This window comes from Benincasa hispida, chromosome 6 (assembly GCF_009727055.1).
Source record: "Benincasa hispida cultivar B227 chromosome 6, ASM972705v1, whole genome shotgun sequence".
NCBI lineage: Eukaryota > Viridiplantae > Streptophyta > Magnoliopsida > Cucurbitales > Cucurbitaceae > Benincasa > Benincasa hispida.
Window position 1 is genome coordinate 7,999,556 of NC_052354.1, and position 6,000 is coordinate 8,005,555.

The following is a 6,000-nucleotide window of genomic DNA, read 5'->3' on the forward strand; positions in this document are numbered from 1 at the left end:
TAATTATTTGACTAAATCAACCTCCAACTTAGATATATAGATTATTTAGACTATTTTATTGGGTTTCGGCCGAATATTAGAAGTGCATTTGTCTCACATCGAAAAAATTCGAGAAAGTCGAGGGCTTTAAGCGCTGCAAAATGAATTTATAGCTTTGATTTTTAATTGTTTCAATTAGAAACACTCTAAGCTTGAGTGTACTAGTGTGCTAGATCTAGTAAATACCTTTTATATATTCTCTAGTTTTAAAGTGTGAATAAGGTTTGAGTAATATAAAAGTTTTGAGAGAGTGGTCTTGTAATTGGGATTGACAGAGAGAATTATAATCTGCGTTATTGTAATAATTTTTCACATATTGGATTTTTTCTAGTTCGTGATTTTTCTTTGATTTGGAGTTTTCCCACGCCAATTCTTTTATTTCTAGTTTCATTGTTTTCTTTTAATTTCTCCATAATTTTTCTGCTTATTTCTAGTAGGAGGTTCTTTTCCAACAATTTTTTCTTCTAATCCTTTTAAGTTTGCAGTTTTAAGGGAAAATTACCTTATTAATTTCTAAGTTTTAGGGTTTAATTTCTATTTGGTTCATAGGTTTCAAAATATAGTATTATACATTTAGTTATAAAGTTTTGAATTTGATTTCAATTTAGTTCTTATATTTTAAAATGTAATAATTTTATTCTTGAGATTGGAGTTTTGTTTCAATTTGATCCCCATATTTTAAGTTTTTTTACTTTTAACCTTGCTTTTTTCGTTGAGTATTCACTTTCAGTCTTCAGTGTTTTAACGTCTATTAATTAATTTAAAAAAATAAAAGAAAAACAATCAATTAAGTTTCACTATTTTTCATCATTGTTAAAATTAATTTTTAAATTTCACTTCATAAACATTAACGACAAAGGCTGAAGTTAAGTGTTAAGTGAAAAATCGAAATTCAAAAGTGTAAATTGAAATTTAGGACTAAATTGAAGCACAATTCAAACCTTAGGGGTGAAATTGTAATATTTTGAAACCTAGGGACTAAATTGATATAGAACTCAAAACTTAAAACTAAATGTAACATTTTAAAATATAAGGGCTAAATAGAAATTAGACCCAAAAGTTATTTACCAAAAATGTACTTTTTTTCCCTAAGTTTAATTATGAGCAACGAGTAGTTGTACCTAACCCATGTTTTCCTTTCCTTTACACATGCACATTTTTTTTATAAATATTATCACAAGACAGTATTTTATTAAAATAGTTGGTTGGACTGCATAAAGATAGATACAATCCAAATAACATTTAAATATTTTTTTTAATTATTTAATTTAAATAACATGATTTTAGAGACAAAGTGTCTTTTATATATGAATGTGTTTAGTAATGAAATGAAATGAAAAAGAGTTGATCTAAACATAGGAGGAGACTTGTTTTCTCCAAATTTTTCAAATACTTGAAGAGTTATATATATATATATAGTAAATTCAACTCTAAATAAAAGAATTGTAGAGGATCTGGGATAAATTTTTTCTTTGGTGGCTTCTAAAGAGAGACTTTCTAGATATAGACTTTAAATTAATTTCTTCTTGCTTTGGTTATTGTATTAAAGAAAGGAAAAAAAAAAAGGAACTCAAACCCATTCAAAGAAGAAAGAATTATTATAATTAGATAGCTCATTTTAATTATACAAGTCTACAAAGAGCAATTATTTATGCATCTAACAGCTTACCAATAATTATTTAGTAGTATTGAATATTTAAATATAAAATATATTTATATATATAATATACTAAATTTTTATTGATATGTCGACATTTTTATCGATATTTCTATGTTTTCATGGATTCGATATCAATATGAGAATTGAATCGAGATTTCTATTATATCTCATAAAAAATTCTATGAAACACAAAAAGTAAGTGTTGAATGAGAAATTTCGGCGAATCACAAGTTGCCACATCACCACCGAAAGTCCGAGCCTATTGGGAAAATTATAAGTTGGATTAGGTCGAGTAATTAAAGTCTCACAGGCCCAAACCAATTCAAGCCCATAGTGAGATTTTGTACCAAATTGAAGTTTAAGTCCAAGTCCAATTTGAGCCCAATAAAACAATTGGGTCTAAGCCTATGTAAAATCCATGAGAAAGCTTGATGGGATATGTAATCAAAATACGTAGGAACAGTTGTTATAAAAAAAAATTTGAAAAATTTGTGTCAAATAAGATCTAATTTTAGTTTAGATACGAACAAGTAAAACAAATTAGAACAAAAAATTAAAATTTAGAATAAATATGATGAGATATATAACTAGTAAATCATTATATTTATATTGAAGGGAGTGAAATATAATATTTGAAAACCTTTTGATGTAAAAACGAAATCAAGAAAATATAATTATAAAAACAATAAATTAACCAACAACGAAATTTAAAAAAAAATACTCTTAACTAAATTTTGCCAATTAATTAACATGACACAAAAATAAATTTATTTAAACTCTATAGAATCATTTTTACCAACAAAGAAAAAAAATACAATTTTTCCTACCATCACTTTTAACATATTTAAAATAGATATTAATAAACCTATATGGTCGAGTTTTTTTTCCCCTCTTTTTTTCTTTCTTTTAAATTTAAAAATAGTCTAGTTAGGTCAGAGATTCTTTGTTAAATTCATCTTTTCATAAATACGTCATTGGATTGGAATATTAATACACATATTCTTAGTGCAGGTTTGAAAGTAATTTTAAAATGATTAAAATAATATATTTTCAAAATCATTGTAAAATATGAAAAAAACGAGTGATTAAAAAAACTTTCAATGATAAGTTATTAATAATATCAGAAGTAATTTTATATGACATACTTTTATAATTTTCAGTATAAATCAACAAATAAAACTGAGAACCAATATTGTAGTGGCAAAACACAATCTTCAAGATAACTTTCAACATAATAAATCTTAATTTTGCATGGTATTCAACTATATGAAAACTTAATCACTAATTAGTTATATACAATTTTATTATAAAGTATAGGTAACAAATAAGACTATATATATTTAATCACCGATTCTCCTCAAATTTCATAAGCTTTTTTTCTCTATTGAATTTGGCCATGGAGAAATTAGAGAATAATAATCTAGTGAAGATTGCTCCATCATCTTCAGTACAATCAAAATTTTGTCTTCCTCTCTCTCTGCTTTTGACTTCCCTCCAATAACACATCTGTTCTTTTATTCCATAACTAACACTAATTCAAATTCTTCATTCTTCAACACAATTTTAATCCCAAATCTCAAACATTCCCTTTCTCTCGCTCTCAATCACTTCCTTCCGATCGCGGGCAATCTTATATGGCACGAGCATTTTCCTCTACCTTACATTCTTTACAAGTCAAATAACGTTGTTTTCTTTGTCGTCGCTGAAGCTCATTCGAACTTCGATGATCACGTTTCATGCAACCATGCACGTACTCAAATTCAAGACACTCAACCCTTCATTCCCATCATTGAACCACCACCCTCTTTTCTTCAATTGTTCCAATTATGGCTATTCAAGTCACTAATTTCCCAAATAACAAAGGGTTTTCCATTGGCTTTGCATTCCATCATGTGCTTTTTGATGGTAAAAGTATTGGCTTGTTCTTGAGATCATGGGCTCACATTTGCAAACACAATTCTCCTAATTTGCCTCATGAACTCACCCCTTCCTTTGAAAAACTTGGCCCAAGTATCATGAAAAACCCATTTGATTATGCTCCCAAAACTAGAAGCTTAAAATTCAATTCATCAAATGTTATTCCTCCTCCATCCAATTGGGTTCATGCCACTTTCCAATTAACTCCAACACAAATACAACAACTCAAGAAAAGGGTATTGTTAGAATGCATTTATATTTATGTTATTTATGATTTTTGCTTTAAGATTTGGAGAGAAAAGCTATATATATATATATATAAACCCTCTAACCCTATATGCATTTTTACGAAGATATTTTCTAATAAATAAAAGAATAATTGCAATATGTAGCACCTTTATGGCTAATAATTAAACAAATAGCAACAATTTTAAAGAATCGCAAATGTGGCAAATCTATCAATGATAGGCTCTATTGTTGATAGACTTCGAGAGTTGGATCTAAATTATGGTATACCTGCAAATTCTTGAACATTACTGTCCCATAATAAAACCGCACTCTTCCCATAATACTTTGCAACTAATACTAATACTAATACTTTGAGTATGACTTCAATATTTGCAACTATTCCATAATAAAACTGCACTTTTCTTTTGTTTATTGATGTAGCTAACAGTATATTATTAGTGAATGAATTAACCACGTAAAATTTTTTGTGTTGATTTCTCTCTATTGTTTACGTTTTATTTGTTCTTTGTTTGCTGATTTCATAAACAGGTATTATTCTCAGTATCACATAATTCAACATTCGTGGTGGTCTATGCTTATGTATTGGTATGTTTAATCAAAGCAAAAGGAGGGGAATGTAAAGATCAAGTGTTTTTGACATTGGCTGTTGATGCACGTGGGCTATTGGAACATGATCCTCCAATTTCAAGCAACTATTTTGGGAATTGTGTGGCAATTCGAGGCATTTTGGTGGAAGCAAGAGAACTTAGGGAAGAATTTGAAGAAGGGTTTGTAAAGATTGCCAAGAAAATTAGTGATATGATATTGGAGTTAAAGAAAAATTGTTCAATAAAGGTGCATAAATCTTCTGATTTGGAGCAACAAAATGAGGAGTCAAGTGTTTTTTGAAGAGTGGAAATTTGTTCTATGGCTGGTTCACCAAAGTTTAAGCTTTATGAAAGTGATTTTCGGTGGGGAAAGCCTATAAAAATTGAGTGGGTTTCATTGAAAAAGAAGGTTGTTTCATTGAGTGATACTAGAGATTGGGATGGTGGTGTTGAAATTGGTCTTGTTCTTCCAAAACATCAAATGTATGTCTTTGCTTCTCTCTTCCTTACTACTCTAAATTAGTCTCTATTAATCTATTTCATGTTCTAAGGAAAGATAAGTGTTATTTTAAGTTATAAAAGGCATTTTTCACATTGGGCAGTACCTCTCAACAAGATTGATCTGTTTGGATCTTGATCCATGATGGTCTTTTTATTAGTTTTGACGATTGGATTTCTCTATAAATGGAAAAGTAGTGCTTCGGATCGGGAGTAATCACTAGTGAGAGGGCAAAAAGAGGGGAAAAGAACAAAGGAAAGCTTTGACTTTCTTTTACGTCTTTCAACGCCGTTTTAAATGATTTTTTCTGTTCTTTCTCTACTGTCGACTTCATTCCTTTTCTTTCCAAGCTGTCCTTGTTAGGAATTTATAATTAGATATAAATAAAATGGGGAAACAAAATTATATCTAAAATTTCCATTTCCACAAATTAGACAAAAATAACGATCACAAAATTACCAAAATAATTAAAAGAAGGGAAAAAAGGACGTCTTCGAAAATTATACTGGTTGGTTCTTCTGCAACTACAGGTTCTACTAAGATGAAGATTGTAAAAACACTCCAAACTAGCGCTAAAAATCTCTCCCCAAATAGCCCAACATAAATTATTTGAGTCCAAGTACCGCAACTCGATTATTGGAATAAACAAGAAGAGAAGCACACTAAAACCTAAAAATACACATCATATTTTCAATAATCTCTATCGCGATCGGACTGCACAAGAAAAATTTTGCTTATACCGCACAACACTATAAATTGCCTGCCGTCGGTTTACAAAAAAAAAAAAAAAAAAAAAAAATTTTGTTTTTTTTTTTCCTTCCTTTTTTTTTTTTTTTTTTTTTTTCCAGTTTCATGTCTCCACTCAATTTAAACATGTATATATTGTTGGAGTTGATACCCTAAATCTCGTAGATTCCTGTAGTTTGTAAACAGTATGAACAAACAGTTTGATGATTTATAATTTGAGATATTTTATTCACTTCAGTGTATGAAATATGAGATATTTTAGTTGCATTAATCACAAACTAATAAACTAAGATTCCTGGTTA

General features: G+C 28.8%; 1 pseudogene; it reads left to right on the top strand.

Moving 5' to 3' along the window:
• The first annotated feature begins 2,568 nt into the window (after positions 1–2,568).
• On the top strand, positions 2,569–4,975 carry LOC120079083 (annotated as a pseudogene).
• The last annotated feature ends 1,025 nt before the right edge of the window (positions 4,976–6,000 follow it).